Source organism: Schistocerca serialis, unplaced genomic scaffold (assembly GCF_023864345.2).
Source record: "Schistocerca serialis cubense isolate TAMUIC-IGC-003099 unplaced genomic scaffold, iqSchSeri2.2 HiC_scaffold_1363, whole genome shotgun sequence".
NCBI classification, from domain to species: domain Eukaryota; kingdom Metazoa; phylum Arthropoda; class Insecta; order Orthoptera; family Acrididae; genus Schistocerca; species Schistocerca serialis.
Genome location: NW_026047584.1, coordinates 6,502,784 through 6,525,439, shown reverse-complemented (window position 1 = coordinate 6,525,439; position 22,656 = coordinate 6,502,784).

Sequence of the window (22,656 nt, the reverse complement as noted above, 5' to 3'; positions counted from 1 at the left end):
ATTGTTATAGCGCAAATCGTGACCAAAATAGACATCACCTATATGACAACCACTGGCAGAGTAATAATAATCACAGAGAAAGATCACCTCTCCGTGGTAATGACTGTGACAGAGTCAATCAGAGAAGCAGACAATATGGAAATCAAAATAATTATTATCAAGGAAGACAGAATAACTTCAGACGCAACGATCCACCGCACAGTTATGATTCCGGGAGAAATTCTCCATCACGTGACCGACAAATAAGAAACTATGGAAACTACTGACATAACGACAGACCTGAATTTCATCAGAACAGGCGGGATTCAAACAGGGCAGGGCCCTCTCGGCAAGGTGAATTTATAGAAGTTAAGTCTCCTAATCCCAATAACGATGCGCACCAACAAAGAGACAGTAGACAATGACACACCGCTGGTAGCCACAAAATGTACTTCTGAAGCTGACGATGTAGCTGCCGTGGCTAACAATCATCGAAAAAATGGAAGACATTAGGGATATCTTACTGCAGGAACACGACGTGAAACAGAACACCATTGCATGTCCTGTAATTCACATTACAGTAAATGACGTAAAATTTATGGCAGTACTTGATTCTGGCAGTCCCATTTCAGTAATTAATGAAACAGCCTATAGCAAATGCAAAAAATTGAACGATTGCCCCACACTTCCGTTATGTAAGATTAAATGACAAGGTGCAATCTTTGAGAAAAGAATTCTAAGTTGCTTTGTTGGCATACACCTATAATTTTCGCAGAGCCACAGTTTCTCTACGAACTTCCTTATCGTTCCATTATTGTCAACAGAAATTATATTGGGAGTAGACTTTTTGAATGAGTACAAAGCAATCTTAAACTTTCACGATGCTGAAATAAGTTTAGAGAAAGAAGGTAAGTCAATAGCTTTGAAATTTGAAGATTGGCTCTCAAACGATGAAGAAGTAATTAACGGCTTTACCTCCTGTTAGACAACAGTTCGGAATTTTCGTCGGAACTTGACACTAACAATCACACTGCAAGTATTGACAGGGATGATATCGACGGCGTATTTGATACTAATGAGTTAATTCAGAATAAAATTCAAACCATTGAGAATTGTAATGACACTGATAGGCAGGACCTTATTGAGATTTTACAAGCACATTCCACAGTTTTCACTCACAAAACAGGAACAATCACGGGATTTCAATACCAATTTCGTGTTCGTGAACATACAAAATTTTGTGTTAGACCATATGTAATTCCGGCACATAATAGGGACCGTGTTAGAACAGAAATACAATCTATGCTTGACGTAGGCATTATTGAGCCTGCAGTAAGCTCATACAACAATCCATTACATGTTGTTGAGAAGAAAAATGGATCGATCAGACTTGTCTTAGATTCGAGACAAATCAATACTATTATTATTCCAGAAACAGACTGGCCGCAAACGTTGGAAGAACTTCTTAAAAATTTTAATGGTGTAAAAGTGTTGTCTTCCATTGATCTCAGATCCAGCTTTTATCAGATCGAACTTCATCCAGAATGTAGAAAATACACAGCTTTCCTTTGTTTCGGCATTTGCTATCAGTTTCAGAAACTTCCTTTTGGTTTGAACATTTCTTCGGCAGCATTCATTCGCGGGCTAAATTCCATATTACCCGAGTTCTTAAAATGTCACATCACCTTATATGTTGACGATATTCTGATAGCAGAAGCCTCATGGGAACAACATAATCGCATCCTCAACAATTTGTTACGTATTTTTGCAGAATCTGAAATTACAGTTAACTTGGAAAAGTCTGAATTCGGTAGGACAAAGGTGAAGTTTTTAGGACATATTATTTCTTCTGAAGGCATTCAGCCAGATCCTGAAAAGTTGGAAGCAATCAGAGCCATTCCAGTTCCATCCACAAAAAAACAAGTCCGCAGTTTCCTAGGTCTCGTAAATTTTTACCGTCGTTTTCTGAATATGCAAATTCTAGTTACACCAATGCTTTGTTCACTCACTGGACGAAATACTATTTGGAACTGTGACAAACAGGCACAGTGGGAATTCAGTTCTTTAAAGAAGCGCTCTTAATGCGTGAGTACTAGCCCATCCAGATCTGTCACAAGATTTCTGCCTTAGCACAGGTTCTTCTGAAGTCGGTCTTGGTGCCCATTTATTTCAGAAAACCATTCCTTTTGTTAGCCCAGTGCTAACTAAATCTGAAAAAAATTATTCCGTTACTGAATTAGAAGCTTTAACTATCGTTTGGGCATTTAACAAATTCCGTTCCTTTCTTTCTGGTAAGCACGTAAAAGTATACAGTGATCATCGTTTCTTATGTCTTCAAAATTAAATCATGACAGGTTTCTGCAAGAATTCCACTTCACAATATTCTACATTCCCGGCAAGGAGAACATTGTTGTGCACGCACTGTCACGCGCACCGGCTGGGCTTGAAAAGAGTAACACAGAAGGCAACCTCGAGAAAAATTTGAGTATTCTGTACATTCGGAAAGTCACCTTTGAAAACTTCATCACCACATCTTTAAAGGACATTGCTCATGAACAAGATAAAAAAAAAAAAAAAGGTTCAAATGGCTCTGAGCACTATGGGACATAACATCTGAGGTCATCAGTCCCCTAGAACTTAGAACTACTTAAACCTAACTAACCTAAGGGCAACACACACATCTATGCCCGAGGCAGGATTCGAACCTGTGAACGTAGCGGTCGCGCGGTTCCAGACTGAAGCGCCTAGAACTGCTCGGCCACAGCGGCCGGTGAACAAGATAAAGATCCGATTCAGAAAGACATCAAAAGGAAATAGCATAAGAAGACACACACAGAGATTCGACGTTAATATCTGGTTAGAATCAACATACTGTTCAAATGCTATGCTGTTGGTGGCAAACTGTGGGTACTTTGCATTCCTGACGATTTTGTTGATAAGCTCATTTGGTACATTCATTTCAGTTACGCATAGTTTGGTCCACGAAAATGTTATCATATTCTTCGGACGACTTGTTATTTTAACAATATGGTAAAGAGAATTCGAAGAGTCCTGCTTATTTGTAAACTTTGTCAAAAAGCTAAACCATCTACTATCTCACATAGTGCTCCGTTGTTTCCTACCATTTCTTCTAAATTAAAAGAATTTGTTGCTGTTGATCTCTCGGGACCCCTTGTCAGAAAATCGAATGAATTTTCGTATGTTCTAGTAGCTGTTGAACTTACTTCAAAATTTGTTTCTTTCACACCGTTACGTAAAGCCACTGGACGGTCTGTATCCAATGCCTTTGTTAAAAATTTCTTACGTGAAGTTGGACACGTTAGTAAAGTTATTTCAGATTACGGATCGCAATTCAGATCTGCTGTTTGATTTTATGATTCTGAAGCATGCGTGACCAAACATGTGTTTATTCCATTGTACTCGCCACATTGTAACCCATCTGAAAGGATTATGAAAGAAATCAATAAGCTTTGCAGACTTTATTGTCACAGAATGCATTAGCATTGAGACAGATATTTACACTTATCTCAATATGTGCTGAATGAAATGCCTCATGACTCCACTGCTTTACCATCTGTTCTTGTACTGAAGAATGAAGAACTACCGAACAGAATCAGAGAGCTTGTACCTTTTCCGAATACATGTAAACTTCGACACAAAGACATAATTGATTTGGATATTAAAAATACAAATTCTGCAGCAGACAGAAGTAGAAAACTACACGGGAGAGCAAATGCAAAGAAACTATATATTTGTCAGAAAGTTCTCATTAAAACTCATTCATTGTCACATAAGAAGAAACACTTGAGTCACAAATTCTTTCTCATTTACGATGGACCTTACTGAGTTCGACGTATACCACATGATAATTGCGTTGAAATTGAAACTCTGTGTACAAGGAAAAGTAAAGGATTGCACCTCATTTTACATGTAAAACCATTTATTGAGAGATAATCTGTTTTTTAACTTAGTCTTTGCTATAAAATTTTTCACATCACGTTACTAGTATGCTTTGTCAGACTTAGAAACTGTTAACATGCAACAATGTTTGAAGTTAAATATCCAGTCAAGAACCTAGGGAACTTACTTATACAAGTAATTACGAATGCATTGTTACAGTGAACAGACGACACAGTGTTGTTGTTGTTGTGTACATTCTTCCTTGTTCTTTGCATGATTACGTAACGACTATAAGGCTTACATACTTAAAACATATACTGGTACTGCTAATGACTTTCTAATGCAACATTTTGATTTACTTGAAAATACATTATGCATTTAAAGTGCTTTCTGGGAAATACCAGATGACACAGCGCAAAGGCAATAATATAAATTGTGTCACTCATTGGTAGCGTCGTGATATAATCGTGTAGATGTCAAATAAACTAACCACTGTATCTGTTTTATATCTGCACAGTTTTTCTGCACTCTTCTGTAAAGTAAAACAGGTTTTAGTAGTAACTTGTGGTATAGCTACAATGAGACAGCCTTTTCCGTAGCACAACAATACGTTACAGTATAGTACTTTCTTGATCACGGCAATGTATGTAGTAAATACGATATCTATACGCATATCATTTCACTTTTGTTTATTACAAGTACATTGACTTCTACAGACCTTTGCTTACGGACGACGATAATTACGACACTTGGCACATTTTTTACCCTTAAGTAATGACTGAGATTATCTTACGACAAGGCGCAGTTTAGCGCTACAGTAGATGTATTTGAGTGATTAATTTTGTACTTAAAACATCTATTTTTAAAGATTTTTAAGTTACAAAGATACAAAGAAAGTCTTCCATGATACATCTCATTCCATTGCTGTAAACTGTAACACGAGAGGGCATAATTACATTAATCTTCAGGGGGGTTCACGCCAAGTTTGTTTACTAAGCGTGGTGAGCGCAAGGAGTCCTAGCTAATATGGTATTTGCTTATACAACTTTTCACATCGGTACCACATTTCTCGAACACAGAATTACATAGCCATCTGATCATTTAACTGAGAGAGACAAACATTTTTTTACTACGTCTGTGACACATGTTTACGCAATTACGCAGTTGGATAACTTCACAGTTATGAAATTGTATTTTGTCACATTTTTTCGGAACCATTGTGATACTATGAGACCTTTGAATGATGTATTTGGTATGGGATCATGATTTTTAAAGTACGTTTGAGGTAGATGACTTTATTGAAATGAGCAGAGAATTCTTTTTAGGTTTTGAAATCATTGCAGAAAGCTACGACGTTTTTGAGATTTGGCTGAGGTTTTATGATGTTATTATTACGATGACGATTTGTATTAGGCTGTTGAGGTAAGTTTATGATCAATAAGCTGATGCTACCTTTTATGAGGAATGTGATTCATCATAATAGATACGTAGCATAAATATTGAAGAAGTGTCGACGAATATGTGTATGTGTAATAAGGTAAGGATTAATGATAAGTGGTTGGGGACACTGATAGGTGAAAAAGGATGTTGGAATCCAAAAATCGTACTTTAAGAGTTACAAGATGTGTGTACATGCGTGAATGTATCACAATGGTACGAAAGATATTTTGGACTCTGATATAAAAAAATTTCACAGGTTGAAAATTTGCGTTAAAAATGTGCAGAAACAAAATCCTATAAATATAACGGACTGTCATTGTAGCACAAACTGTTGTCAAAAATATTTCGGTAAGAAAGCTAAATGACCTTGATGTAATGTCTTGTTGGCGTCCAGCTGTGCCAGTCGCCTGGAGAGAAAGCCATTAAGTGGAGAAAAAAGATGCCATTAACCTCACTATTGACATTTCTTTGTAGAAAGCATTGCAAATATGACACGCTCATTACTTGGAAACATATGATTATATTGTGGAGCTTGTACTTTGGGCTAGTTACTGAAATGCTTATGAGCTGATGGGAAATATTCTTACATCTGCACACCTGATTATGACAAGCGTCTTTCTATGAGAGTCGAGAGATTTTGTACTGATTTATGAAATGCCACATGGATATTGAATGATATTTTTATGCTTTGCTTTGTACACAGTTGCTTATTTCATTTTATATCTTGTTTCCAGCTGTGTTACAGCATTGGTTTTATAAAATAAAATTAAATGCATTTGCTAATGTGAACGCTTTCTGTCAACAGATCTGTTAAATAATAATTTTATGATCCACATTCTTCAAAAAAGGAGCACTTGGAAAGGAAAGAAGAATAAGCTGCATACATAATTTTCTTTTCAAGTACTTGGTAATTTTTTTTGTAGAATAAGTTGTTGTGGTGCGCCACTTTTATGGCATAGACAATAAGATGTGAATAGACTTTTCCCTTATCTGCATTGTTGTCTTTAGTGTACTACATTTTCTGCTTGTGAGTTTATCATGTGTAGACATAAGTTATTGAATTTGCTGCTGCTGTTTGCCAGGCATAGTGGTACTGAATTTCACTTTGTATTACTCTGTTAAGTCAGTTTTACTACTGATTTATTTTTCTTGTTTGCCACACATTGCCATATGTTAGTTGTAATGTTTGCATTTGCTTTGCTAATTTATATTTATTGCTGCTTGCTATGATAATTTGGATTTTTTCTCATTGCTGTTTGTGTTAAGTGTTTTGTGCTGCTGCATTGCCTTGTCCCTTAGTTTATGCATCTGAGCTCAGTAGATTTAAGTTAGCTTAAGAGGGGGTAGGCTATATAAGAGAATGAGTTGCGATCAATTGGAAGAAATGCACTGAAAAGGTACACAAAAAGAGTTTGTAAAAAAAAGTGTACTGTACAATGAAGAATAATTATTTTGAAAGAGTATATGAATAGACTACAGACTGCAGGTATTGATAGGACTTTCTGAGAATAATGGTGAACGAAGGGAGATCTCCAAGAAGTAAAGAAAATTTTGTTTGCAGAATACAGCAGTAAAACAATCCCTGTCTCTTCCTTTTGTGTTATCCCGCTATGTGTTTGTGTACCCTTGCGTATTTGTATTTTTCCTGTCTATATGTGTTTAGCTAATGAGATTTGTTGTAGAATTTTTCTAATACTAAGATACATTCACTATGATGAGGAATGCTGTTATCCTCAAATATAATTTGCATTAATAATATGTTGTTTAATTTGTAAAGATGTTTCGACATTATTTTTTAAAGCTATTTTGATCTTTTATGTATATATTTATGTCATAATTCCTTTAACACTGATGTATATGTTTATTTATTTTCTTTTGTAAAGTCTGTATTACTACAAATGTTATCTGTATTATTATGTTTTTAATGATGTTTTCTGCACCTTTGTAATTGTATTCTCATGTTGTAAAATTGTAATTGACACCAGTTCATCAAATTAAGTAACTTCTTAGAATTTCAGTTCTCACATTTCTGTTGGTCATAGTATATGCACAATATGTGAGAAGTTGGGACTGTTAGTGTTTGCACATGTGTCAATAATTCAGCAAGGGACTGGTAATGGCATTGCTGGTTCTAAGGACAGTTCCAAAAACTCTGTGAGTGCACAACTGGTGGTTCATGGACTTGCTATACTATCCGCAAGACTCTTCGATGGTGACTGTGCACCAGCACAGTCACAACAGATGGCTGCTGGCCATCTCTACAAGGACTGCAGTGGGTCTGCACCTCTGGTGGCCCACCAATACCTTAATCTCTACTAGGACTACAGTTGGTATGCACTCTGATGACCTACCTACCAATATTCTTCAATTTCGACTGACTCTGCTGTGGTTTTGCTCTGTTGTGGCCCATTACCTGCCTGCATGTCAAGAGTCAGCTCTGTCTTTCCGTTAGAAGGACAACACTACTTCTTCAAGACTGCATGGAAATCCACTAATTCCTTGTGCATTTTCTTTTACTGCTCAGACTTTGAGAAAAACACTGCAATTTCTTGTGATGAATGATCAGGACTGTCTTTATGAGAACAATTTTTGCTTTTGACCATCATTGCATCATTAAGTGTGAGCATTTGATATCTTTGATAAAATTTTTCATAATTACAATAACAAATCATTATTGGCCACTGCCCAAAACAATTTGTAAAATTTTTTGTGGGGAGTATGGGGGCTATGTAAGTAAACTGGTTACGATTTTATATTGGTAACACCATGTAGCGGTCTGTATGAAAATCACTGGCTGTGCTGTGTGCAGTCTGTGTATGGTTGGCATTGTTGGAATATTCGCTATTGTAGTGTTGGGCAGTTGGATGTGAACAGCGCGTAGCATTGTGCATTTGGAGGTGGGCCGCCAGTAGTGGTGGATGTGGGGAGAGAGATGGCAGAATTTTGAGAGCGGATGATCTGGACATGGGTCCATCAGAAAGGGTAAATCTGTAATACTGGATATCATGAACTGAAATATTTATATGATGACTTTTGAATGTTATTAAGGTAAATACATTGTTTTTTCTCTATCAAAATCTTTCATTTGCTAACTATGCCTATCAGTAGTTAGTGCCTTCAGTAGTTAGAATCTTATATTTAGGTGGCAGTATTGGCGCTCGCTGTATTGCAGTAATTAGAGTAACGAAGATTTTTGTGAGGTAAGTGATTCATGAAAGGTATAGGTTGTTAGTCAGGGCCATTCTTTTGTAGAGATTATTGAAAATCAGATGTCGTTGCGCTAAAAATATTGTGTGTCAGTTTAGTGTTGACCAGAATAAGTAAAGAGAGAAATGTCTGAGTACGTTCAGTTCTGCTCAGCTGTTTGAAAATCAAATAGCGTAAGAGGTTTATCAGCACAGTAATTCACTAACTTTTCTAAGGGGATGTTTCAACTTTGACTCTAGAGTTAGAGACCATATTGGTTTTTTTATTATTATTTTTTCCTCCCTCTCTATCAGAATTACCTACGAATGTTTTTTTTTCCAATTAATGTTGAAAAATGTCATCGTTATTCATCAACTAACTTTCTGTGTAATTAATTAAAAAAATAATATACGAGTGAGACACTAATGTGACATACTTTTGAAGCTACTTACAACCTGTAAAGCTGCAAGGACGTTTACAGATATTTCACATCATTTTCTCATTCATTCATTTTTTTAACTTGTTCCATTACTCTATAAATTATTTCATGAATAACATCAACATTGTTTCAACATAAATTGGAATAAACATTCGTAGATAATTCAGAGAGTGAGGGGAAAAAAGGAACAACCGGATTTTGAACTCACAGCGCAAAGTTCTAAAGTCGCGACGGTAGCCGCTGAGCCAACGCTTCAATTGGACCCTGACATGCTAAAAGGTATTTACCCTATAGCAACATCGCACCGAAAACTTTAATCATCGTTCTCTGAGAAGCGGTCCCGTGTATGCAGATAATACGAGACACGTGTTTGATAATTTTGTCCCCTCTTTCATTGAGAGAAGTTTCAGCTAGATCGGGATATGACACTTGGCGGGTCCCCTCGTAAGTGGTGTGTGTTGCGATTCAGTAGATAGAATGCGTCCACTTTCCTGGACTACTCGTTGACATGTTTGGAAACTTTCCTGCTTGTAGTGGCAGTTTCCATTATGAGGGATGGTTTCCCTGATAACGATCTACTAACGGACTTTGCTCCTAATTTACGTTACTGTGTAGTAGACCTACTGCAACGACTTGAACTGGAAATGTTTGTTTATTTGGATAGTCAGCTTCCTAATTGCCATATTGCGCTATAATATTTTCCTTTGTCTCAAAACGGAAAGTTTAGATGACCACTGCGACTTGGTAACATCAGTAACAATTTAATACTTTGAAACAGTTACGTGTGGTGTACGGGGAGTTAACTCTGTTGCATGAGGAATACATTAAATACAAAAGCTGCTTCCAGTAACAATAATTAACTTTGAGTTACATGATAAAACTCAAGTTGAAATACTGCCAGTTCATCTCAGTACTCAGTAAAACTTAAACAGGAACGATCGCAAACATACTTTTGTGGGGAAGGCAGACGAAAGACTGGGTTTTTTTGGCCGCACGCCAAAATACGCAACAAGTACACTACGTTTGTCCATCCACTGCTATAGTAGTTCTAAGCGGTATGGGATCCTTGACAGATGTAATTGACGGTGCACGCCAGAAACGTCCAAGGAACGGTAGCACGATTTGTAATGTCACCAAACCGGGGAGAGAGAGTCCCAGATTTGATAAGCGAGTTCGGGTGACATTCACGAAAACAAAAACGTTTTTCATTGCCGCGAGAACTTTTTAAAAAATTTCAATCACCAACATCTGTTCTGAATGTTGAAACATTATTTCCTCGGGAACTTACAAGGGAAAATATGACCATAATAATAATGTAATTCAGGGCTCGTGAGCAAAGATGTAAGTGGTCCAATTTCCCGTACGCTTTAAAGAGTGGGACGGTAGAGAAATATTCCGAAGGTGGTTCGATGAACTCACTGCCAGGCATGTAAGTCTGGATTGCAAAGAAATTCTGTAGATGTAGTCATGTAGATGTAACAACGAAATTATATTGTAATTGCGACATGTGAGTGACATTTGATTTGAACATCGAAGCTATTTGCTGTTTATTTACTTATTGATCATTATTTCAATATAAATTAAATGCACCTAGGTGTATGTCTATGGCTGAAAATAAAGAGTCATGCATGGACCAATAACAATAAATTTTTAATTGCTTGTTATGGTACTGCAGTATCTGCCAGCGTCTTCAGAAGTGGATATCGCATACGCCTTTCCTAGGGTGTTCATAAGTGGATTTTGCAGACGACTTCAAACAAAATTTGAATGTAGCTTCGTAAAAGTTCCGTGATCAAACGATGTCAGTTGCTGGCGAATACAGTTTATCCTTACAAGACAGTATATATTATCATTATACATGAGGTGAAAAGTGTTTCGCCGGGTGCTGTGGCCGAACGGTTCTTGTCGCTTCAGTTGCAGGTTGAATCCTTTCTCGGGCATGGATGTGTATCATGTCCTTAGGTTATGTAGCTTTAAGTAGTTCTGGGTCTAGGGGACTTACAACCTAAGCAATTTGGTCGCATAGTTCTTAGAGCCAGTTTTTTACCTTCAGCATAAATTTTCCTTACATAAACGCCCCTATCTTTAGATTGCGTTGACATACCTCACTTCTTTACACCACCAAGGGACCATATACCACTGGAAGTGCGAAACATTTCCTAGTATTATGTCTACCCATACTCGAGGTAAACAGGTTTTAATGTTGGGTGGACAGACAGATGGTCAAGAAACTGAGACTAGAGGGATTTCATTTTTACCGATTTAGGTGACGAAATCCTAACAACGAAAAAAGTTAAGACAGTTACTGAAGATGAGGGCAGAATAAATAATCCCCCTTACTCTTTATTCGAAATGTTCTAGTTGCAGTCGATACATCAACATATTAGTCGTAGCTACGCTTTCGATCCAAATCAGGTTTACAGTAATACAAATAAAATCCATTTTCCTATACACGTGGTAATTCAGATCCCAGGATTAATGCCATTGCGTTTTAGAAGTGCGAGCATTCTCATTGCTAGCTAGCTTAATAAACACTTGCGGCTAATGAACGTTTTCTGGATGTGGCGAGTCTAATGGAGAATTCGAAACATTTTACAATACATTTGCCAGCCGTATGTAGGCGTTTATTTCCTGCGGTTGTGCAGAATTATCCTACTAAATTTACTCGCTAGTAACAGTATTTTGTTATTTCGATAAACATCCCAAATGATTGTCACACAAGGGGTTACAGAAAAGTAGAAAATTCATGTTTTTGAGTCCAGAAAGGTCTATGCAACAGAGACTGCAGATAATTTTGCTATTTTCATTGCAAAATTGCCGGCTTATTGATGTCTGGGGTAATAAGAGAGGGCTTTTTACCTGGGTTCTCTGCTAATGTAGTGAAAGGGTTTGCTACTGCAAGGGAGGTCTGGTTTGTTTTCGGTTCGTTCTAATCTCGAAGGAGGCAGATAGACCATCAACAAAGCAATTTTAAGAAATTCTCGTGCCTCCAATATATTTTATTGCTGCATTTGTTCTGTACTGGGTCCCTGTGGGTGAAATATAAAACTCTTGTAGAATTTCATACTTCCCATTCTGGAGGACGATGGTTCAATCCCGCGTCCGGCCATCCTGATTTAGGTTTTCCGTGATTTCCCTAAATCACTCCATGCAAATTTCGCGATGGTTCCTTTGAAAGGGCACAGCCGACTTCCTTCCCCATCCTTCCCTAATCCGATGAGACCGATGACCTCGCTGTCTGGTCTCCTTCTCCAAAACAACCCAATTTCATACTCGTTACTGCCTACTTTTTCCGCTTCTGTCTTCAATTGAATTGACTTAAGTGTGGCAGTGAATGATTTTTAACTGAATTTTGTTATGAATCATCACGCATTGCTAAATTTGCAGACTTTCATGGTAGGTCAGCAGCGGTAATCCAGTATGACTGGTCTGAACGTTGACACAAACCGTTTTGCAGCCGAATGCGCATAATATTTTGCTAATTGGTAACGATGTTTGGTACTTTGTCATAGTAAAACAGTTATGTTATCTCGATAAGCTGAAATTCATTTTTATTAGTACAGTTCATACTATTTAGCATTCCTTCTTTCATTTATATCTTGTATTTACGTGTTGTGTGTGGTGTCACCGCCAGACGCCACACTTGCTAGGTGGTAGCTTTTAAATCGGCCGCGGTCCGCTAGTATACATCGGACCCGCGTGTCACCACTGTCAGTGATAGCAGACCGAGCGCCACCACACGGCAGGTCTAGAGAGACGTACTAGCACTCGCCCCAGTTGGACAGCCGACGTAGCTAGCAACAGACACTGACGACGACTTTCTCATTTGCCAAGAAGATAGATAGCACAGCCTTCAGCTAAGTCAATTGCTACGACCTATCAAGGCGCCGTATTCAGTTGCTGTAATAGTTCTGTATCATCAAGAGCGATGTTCTACAATTATGAATTAAAGTTAAGTATTCCAGAAGCTACTTACTTTTCTTTATAGCATTCATTACGTATCCTGTTTCAGACCTCACGCCATCCGACGTGAGCTTATAGCGTGCATTTCGGTCTCCTCAAACCACATGGTGTCGGCACTTCTGCCGACACATCATTGTGTTCAACACACTAATCAGCATTAATATAGTCTTGCCCATGGTTGAAAACAGTCTGACTAAGTTCGTATGGTTTTTCCATTTCACGCCTATGCATAGTATGTTGGTAGCACTTAATCGCCTTGCCTATTATGCAGTGTAGCAGACTTTAAAGCTGTGCGGGTCAGCATAACGAGAAGCCGAGGGTTCTTGCTTGTTTTGTCAACGACTGTACCTATTTTGCCCTCTTTGGTTTAATGTCTCTGAAATAAATGTTTGAACCTAACCAAGGCATCCATCCTGTTCATTGTTTTGATTGTCCTGAAAATTCCATTATCAGCAATCAGTTTCGGTGCCTTATCAATGTTAGTCTCTACTTTGGTTAATGCTGCATTAATCTTGTGCAGTAGAAGCTCTCTATATATGCTGTTCAACACTTCATCGCAGTGTGTGAATTGAATTGTTGGTGGATTTTGTCTTCTCCAGTACGCACTGCCGCTCACACACAACCTCTACTGACCTTTTTTGCTGCGTGCACTACTCCAGATTGATTCTGTCAGGGATATTAGATTGGAACATGTACTGGTACTTTTCCCTTACAAATGATACAGTGGTACTTCGTAATGATAATACCACTTCATAGCCACTTTCCTCTTGGACGTAGCTGATCTTCATTATGCACATGACTTTGCTGTTGGATTACCGTGTTGATAACTTGCTTAGACAGAATCTTTCCTACAATTTGGCATTTGGTTCAACTAATGCCTTTAATGTTCAGTTGAAATACCTTAATACTTGGTCCCACTTCCGTAGATATTTGGCTCTAATAAAGAGATTTTATGTGATGATGAGTCACTCCTCTGATTGGTATGTACTTCTCATGTAGTCAGGAGATAGCCAGTTGTATTGCTTTTGTAGTGCCACCCAGGGATCACATGTAGGGTTCTTTAAGGTTGACATGTGCAAAATCTGAAGCTACATTGACCCCTGAAATACTTTTATTAAGATTGTCAGTTATGAAACTTGTTTGGTATACTTTTCCTTAAGTAGTTTATAAACATACTGTATAACTTACTGATTCAGGAGAAAATTATGGAATAGTAAATATCTATGTAAAACTAAACTACATAAGAAAACTACATAATATTTTCATTTCAATGTGAAGGAGGTTGAGAGTTTTTACCGCAGCATACATAGCATTTCTCTGCAGCAGAGACAGTGTATGTAACTCTTTTGTTTAATACCAGACGTGTGAAATGCTGAGTTCTGTCACCAAGGGTCCAGTCTCTAGGAATGTGATACATTAGAGAAAATAAGTGTTGGGAAGCAGTAGTAAATATTCTCAGCTGGCTAAATTATTTGCAATCAGAGTTTCATGGACTCATTCTATATACGACTTTTTTCGCTTAGCAGTAGGGAGATTATAGTTTGATTAAGGAAGAAGGAACCACTCCTAAATGCATGATGTCAGAACATATTTGTGCATTTGTGAAGCAGTCAGAAGTGTGAAGTTGTTTTTTATATTGTAGTTGTGTCTTTAAACGTACTGAATATGATTTATGTGGAAGATGTTTGTTATGCATCATAATCTGATAATATTTTTACAATAATGTGGATCATCACTCATGCCTGAAATTCTCTTATGCAGATTTAACAATAATATACATCCTAAATGATTACAAAGTATTGTTAGAAATTTCCATTATAGGTTACTTTTCTAACTGTACTTCACAGATAAGTAACAGATACATGTGTTTGCTGAAATGTATTGTGCCACTGTCCTAATAATCTGTATATTAGTTGTCTATTAAACTGTTACTTGCATTAAAATTTGAAAAAGAAGTTCACGATCAATGTACATTTCTATTACGCAATAAGCTTTCAAAAATGACACAGCACTTTCGTGTTATAATATATGCATCATATTATTATAGCTTTGCATGAGTTGAAAATTGTGAGGGACTAGATATTATCAGTCCTCTCACTGTATACAAGTATTTCTCACATTCCAGTAACTGGGTTTATATGATTTTGGTGTATTTTAGAATGTAAGATTCAACTGTCACTTACAGGCACACCAGGAAACTATATAATGTGCCTAGACATACGATACTGGAAGACTTGTATATTGTGTTTTAGTGTGTCTATAACAGAAATTGGAACAGCTGATTAATCCTTCATTCTGTGTGTAGATGTTACCAGTAGGTTTGATTAGTTGTGGTTCACACATGACACAGTATGGCTCTGCAGCAAAAGGTTGGAATCTTTGTCCTTGAATTACACAAGGTATGGACCTTTTCACATGCTGTACAGGTCTTTCCATTGTATCTGATACAGAACATGCAGTTGTTCATATGTGGTTCTGTGTGTGGGCTGTTAATTATCTATATATCACATCTCATTGAACATGGTACATATTTTTCAGTACAGCCGACAATGGACAATGTTTTCTATTACAAAATTATTGTCATATTTGGAGGCTGTAGACCTGCATATAATCAAACTTGGTAAATGTAGCTACAATAATTGTTGGTCAAGAAGGTATAATTACAGATGGGAACTAAAGAAGTAACGACAATCACATATTCACAAGGTCATTAAAAAATTTTGTTTATTCATTGAATACTTACTTCAGTATAATTTAGAAACACACCGAGAAATTTATGGAACGTCATATTTACTTTCTGTTATGTTGCCCGTGTATATGGGCAATTACTGTATTTTGCCTTGGTTAAATTGTCATCTGCGCACATTTATACCGTTACCACATTGGCAGTATGTTTTACTACAGTTCTAGTATCTCTCAACTTCATTATCTCTGTATGACACTTTTCTACATAATGACAGTCTGCATTTGTAACACAATGTATGAGGGACATTCAATAAGAAATGCAACCTATTTCTATTCTTAGCCATTGTCGGTTTTAAAAAATGTACATGAAAGATCATTGATGAAACTATGGGGACCGAAGTATGAATATTCCACAAAGTTCCAATAAGTGGCAGCACTGTTTGGGCCTTAAAAATGGGGTCTGTAACAGAGGTGTGTTCTAAGCAGGGACGTGTTGAGTTCTGAATACAAAACCAGACCATCGCACATATTTATAGGCACGTGCAGAATATCTACAGAAACCTGGTAGTAGAAAAAAAGAAGCATGCCAGCCACATACAGTTGTGACGCTGCAGTGTTGGAACATGCAGACACACCGACTGTGATCCGGCAATCATGACAGATAGAACACATTGCTGCTCTGACGATCGCATGAACTTTGCAAACTGTCTGACAATGTTCAACAAAAAATTATCACTATCACCCTCATAATGCACAGACAATGAAACATTGGTTTGTCACTTTGAACTGAGAAACAAATCCATGGAGCGGCACCATACCACCTCCTCTGAAGAAAAAGTTTTGATCCACATCCTCAACCGGTAAAGTTGTGGTGGAAGTCTTCTGGAACTGTGAAGTTGTTATTCTGTGTGATTACCTCCATCATGGTCTAGTGTATTGCACTACCATCATGAAGTTGAAGAAATGATTTCAGTGTGTACATCACCACTAAAATGGAAATGAGCTCTTCCTTCTCCATGACACCACAAGACCTCACACAAGTCTGCATACTTGAGAGGAGCACACACACTTCATTGGGACAAAGAGGCGAAAGCCCGAAGGTGCAATGTCCAGACTGTTGTGTGGACAAGGAAGAACTATCCATTGAAGGATGCTCTCTGCAGAAAACAGTGTGTGGATGATGGGGTAGTTGTTGATGCAACAAGATGCCACTGACATTGACTAGTAGAATGCTGTCATGCCGGCATATAAGCCCTCCCAGTAAGGCGGCATAATGCCATAACATTGAACAGAAATTATGTCGAAAACTAGGGTTCTGTATCAAAGATCATAGGAAATAATATGGTGTAATGGAATCCTGAATAAAACCAACCTGCTTTCAGAAAAATTGTTGCATTACTTACTGAATGCCCCTCATATAATTAAGTCAGCATTTTAGACATTCAAACATTCCAATTCAGTAAAGTAGAATGTATTATTTTGTGTATTACAATCAGCTCAGACAATCTGCATAGTTATTTCAAGAGTAATGGATGTCAAGAAATCTCATTTAACACATAGTATTTAATGTTAGCTGAGGTGTAATTTGTAGCGACTACAGAGGCTTGTTAGATGTTGTATTTCATTAATGTTTCTATGTCATAAAAATTACAGTTTAAAAAATTTAATATCAGCAAGGTACCAGTTACTTGGAAGGAACAACTAACAGCATATATCAGTGCATAAAGTACTGTTACATTTTTGAATCTATATTAATGTTGCACATTTGTATATTTACCCATTGTTAATTGTGATATGGTATTGTGTCAACTTGTTGGCTCAGCGTAAACATGTAAATCTCACAGTATTAAATTTGGAATGGTCTTTGGTTTTAAATATAGTCAATTACCACTTGCCATAAACAGAACAGACATATGTGTCTCACTATCACCTTTCAAGAAACGTCTGACATTACTTCCACTTTGTCTGACATCATTTCCACTTTGTCTGACATTACTTCCACTTACGTGTGTCAGACATATTCTGTTTTCTTTCCTATCGGTCTCTGATGATCCAACTCTTGATTTTTTCGACCATCAACAGTATTAGGTTGCAAGGCCAGAGGGTGTCTTTCATTTTCTTTATTTAATCTTCTCTCTGATGTGAAGGAGGGCCTGCTACGGCATTGAAGAACAAGGGGAAGAAGTGGAAGAAGTGGAAGAAGGGGAAGAAGTGGAAGAAGTGGAAGTGGTTTTTTATCCCCTCTTAAAGTGAAATTGTAATTCTGTCAGAGACAGCAAAGGACTTAAAAGAGCAGTTGAACGGAATGGATAGTCTCTTGAAAGGAGGATATGAGATGAAAATTGACAAAAGAAAAACGTGGATAATGGCATGCAGTCGAATTAAGTTGGATGATGCTGATGGAATTAGATTGGGAAACGAGACACATAAAGTAGTAAAAGAGTTTTGTTATTTGGGGAGGAAAATAACTGGTGATGGTCGAAGTAGAGAGGACATAAAATGTAGACTGGCAATGGCAAGGAAAGCATTTCTGAAGAAGATAAATTTTTTTAACAACGAGTATAGATTTAAGTGTCAGGAAGTCGTTTCTGAAAGTATTTGTATGGAGTGTATCCATGTATGGAAGTGAAACATGGACAATAACTAGTTGGATAGAAGAGAATAGAAGCTTTTGAAATGTAGTACTACAGAATAATGCTGAATATTTGATGGGTAGATCATATAACTAATGAGGAGGTATTGAATAGGATTGGGGAGAAGAGAAGTTAATGCACAATGTGACTAGAATAACGGATCAGTTGGTAGGACATGTTTTGAGGCATCAAGGGTTGACAAATTTAGTATTGGAGGGCAGTGTTGAGGGTAAAAATCGTAGAGGGAGACCAAGAGATGAATACACAAAGCAGATTAAGAAGGAAGTAGGCTGCATTAGGTACTGGGAGATGAAGAAGTTTGCACAGGATATAGTTGCATGGAGAGCTGCATCAAACCAGTCTCAGAACTTTAGACCACAACAACAACAATGTGCCTGGAGAAACCTATAGCAATGCTTGTATTGGAACATAGTGACTACTGTGCTGTGGAGAAACATTATTAAATTTCTGTGAAGTTGTGCACAAGGCAGGACATTCCTGATGGACGCCAAAGTAAAGTGGAGGTGCCTGATGTCTGGAGAAGACCGAAGTGAAAATGATGACAGGACCTTGTTTCCTAAGAAGATACTGTTTTGTGAGGAGGGACAGCAGTACCTCATATAATTTCGAAATGCTCCACCACAATTTCCCAGATGCTACTGTGTTCAGAGTTGTCTTTCATCCCAGACGTCATGGATGTCTGCCCTGATCCTATCATTTGTATTTTGTTGTCTGTTACTGGGAGAAAGATAATTGTCATCATGGGCAAATGTTCTGCAAGCCCGCTAATAGGAAGATGACATGAGGTCTAGCCAGCTTTGCCAGATGTCTGAAGTACCTTTACCTGCAGCCTATCACTTGGGGAAGGCACAAAACTCTCTCACATCAGAAGCCCCACTTGCTTACCATCACACTTCTTCCAGCCATGTATGTGCCTCACCTTCCCAAAAATGTGCATCATCATTATAAAATCTAGGTCACAAATGTATGAAGGATAGTTAATGAGTGTCATCAACTACAAGACATGGATTCTCGATCATGCATTAACATTGTAGTTACTCACAGCACATCGAAGTATCCAGACTAGTATTGGTCTGAATGCAATGTTACGTGGTACTTGATATCACTGTTGTCTGGTGTGGAAGGACGCAGCTTAAAAGAAATTTGGTACAAGTTGCCAGTGTTATCCCAGCACTTCAAATCTGATATTCCCTTCGAGATGTCTTAAGACAGAGCGAGTGAGACTGGGTCGAGTTGGTACTGTGTGCATGCCGCATGAAATAGCTTAAAGTGAAACTAAAGCCAAAAGTATTTGTTGTATTGAAGTTGCCAATTAACTATAAATATTCTACTGATAACAGATAATCAGCTTCCCATGGCTTCAGAATTAAATGGATTAAAGAAATGATAGTCACTATTTATGTCATTTATTTATGTAGTCATAAATACCATACCATTCATGCTCTTGGTACATTTTCATTGGTGTTACATGCATTTAATGTAAACTATGCAATCTGTTGTAAAATTCCCACAGGTTTCTCTTGCTGTACCCAGGGCATGCCAGAATTCCTATTACAGATGTGTAGGGGCTGTAGAAGGGACTTTGTGCATTTCCAGACATGGGTTAATTATTGAAACCTAGTGGATAAGGTTTGCTCTAGAACCTGTCTGTAATAGGAATGGTGAGACACCTTGGCTTCTTTAGTAACCAGATGAGTGGCATGTGTTGAGCATAGGCTGTTGAGCCTCTGTAAATCAGTGTCTTTTATATCCAATTTGCACATTATTCTACTTCCTAAATAGCGGCAGGTGTTGTCAATATTATTACATACAAACACATTGTATATTAATTTTGTGGGTGAGTCTTTCTTTTTATATTTCCAGTTGGTCAGTTGGATACTTTTGAAGCTTGTTGTATGCTGTGAAGCTGTTTTGGTGCCAATGCAGTGAACTGAGTTTGGGCTTTGTAAATGCTTGAAACTTTATTTTCTGAGTAGCTTGTTAACTGGTCATGAAAAAAGTGCTTGTGCTTAACCTTTGCCTCAGTGTTATTCACTGGATATAAATATTCAATAGAAAAATATTATTATTCTGTGATGTCCATACTATTGTCTGTTTAATCAAATGATGGAAAATCCAGGGTGGAATGCAACAACATTAGAGAAAGATGTTGCTACTCACCATATAGCGGAGAGGCTGAGTCGCCTACTGCATTTTCACTCTATTGTCTGTTTATATTTTTTTTGTTGATAAATGTCCATTCCAGACCAGGGTAATATATTAACTGTTGTGTTTCCCTTATAAATTCAATGTTACGGCAATGAAGAATGTGAGTGGAACACATTAGGTAATAATACATTAGTTTGTTCATACATGTTTTCAGAGTATTTATGCTGTTAGCAAGAAAGCATATATGTGTATTACCTGTTTACTGTTACAACAACCTTAAACTTCAAGCATGTAAGCAAGAAAATCACAAGTCTGTAAGTGTGCTTATTCTGAAATACACAATGAATAGTGTCTTGGTATTTGTGCGTGATCAGTTACAGTGCCTCGACAAGCATTGTTTCCAAATGTGCTTCCCAATATCTACTCGTGAAGAGGTATAATCTTATGTTAAAAATTTGGTATGTCTTATTGTGTTAAAGTTGGTCAGTAAGTATCAGAAGTATTGACAATCAAATTTTTGTAGTTCCTGAAATGTAATAAATCGGCTACCTGCAACTGGTACCAGGTTCGTTGATAGTCCCTGGATATACAACTGAATCTCCAGTATCCCAGTGTTACCTTGATTGTCGGTTACTGGAACAGTGTTGGTTTAATAAGTGACGATGTCATTCGATGTTATGTGAGCAACTTCTGTGACTACAAACTTAGTTTTGTAATATTATCTGATTGTATAGTAATTTTTAAGTGTGTTTTTAATATAAATGTGTTATTAATATCAATACGTATTCATCTGTGTTTTTTGACTATTTTTATTACACTAGATATTGGCTACAGATTTTGCTCCTTCAGATGCACGTATTCATGCATGTCCTCTCTATGCATGTTTCTTACTTGGGTTCCTTGTCAGAATTGTGGGTCCATGAATATTGATTATTGTAGATGTTGTTTGTGCACATGGTTATTGAGTGAGCAGAAATGAACAACTCATTCCATTATTTTTTGGCTAATGATAACAGCAGTTCACAGGTGTGGAATGTTCTCAATTCTCCTACACCATATCTTCACCTCAACATGCTTTTCATTCTTCTTCAGATACTGTACACTGCAATACAGGAGACCAAGTACACAAAGTGTCTGTTCGAATTATCTACTCACTTCTCAAGGTGGGCAATGTGGCCAAAATTGTCTTTTGCTTACGCCTGATTGTGTTAGTGGCTACAGGATGCCAAGAGTCTTATTCAGAGTGTGTCAGTGTGTACTCCCACAATCCAGTCCCAGGACATAGTGATCATGACTTTACCTGCTGAAGTACTATCTTAGAATTTTTTCTTCTTTGGTTTGTGGGAATGGCCCCATTCCATTGACTGTTGTTTTGTTTTGGGCTCAAAATGGTGAACCCAGGTTTCATAAACTGTCACAAGGTCTCCCGTCAGCTTTAAAATGTTGCAACAAATCAAGAGAAATGTTTTTTCTGTGTGATTTGTGATCCATCGTTAAACACCACAGGAACCATCTTGCACACACTTTTTAAAATCCAAGATTGCGGATAATTGCTGCCACTCTTTCTATTATGAGTGACAAATGTTGAGTTGTAATGCATCTCTCTTTCGGAATGACCTCAGCTCACTCCAACATGTCAGGTGTGACAGCTGAGGGTGGTCTCCCCAGCCGCTGCAAATCATTGAGCTCCACCAAACGACCTTCTGATGGCCTCATCCTCCATGCCCAGTGACTAAGTATAGTGTTGACAGAAGATGCTGTATAGACTTTGCATAAAAGTTTGTGAATAGTCCCTACAGTTTTTCTCTGCAGTGAGGAATTCAATGACACCACATTGCTTGTAAAGTACATCACCTACAGATGCCATTTTGAAACTGTCCTGCAGCTATGCTACCTGTCAGAAGTGACAGAAATTTGGCATACTCCCTCAGGAGACTTCAAATAATACACACATAGCGTTTTGAATTCATAGTACTGTTTTTGGCTCAGAAAAAAAATGAGGTGCATTACTTTCTGGGGAAACCTCAAAGTTAATTATTTATTCATTCATAGCAAAATAATAAGGAAATTTGCAGTTTGCTTGCTGCAGAGGTGTAGGTTCCAAAAGTGAGAACTCATCTCAGAACATTGCTTTGCTGATGGAGTTTTCTTTAAAAACTCTGCCATCATTGCTGTGGCCTAACTCGCAGTGTGTAGAGCCTTCTGGTATGACGCCAGGTTACCGCTTGTAGCAACAGAGGGAATTATATGGCAACACCTAGT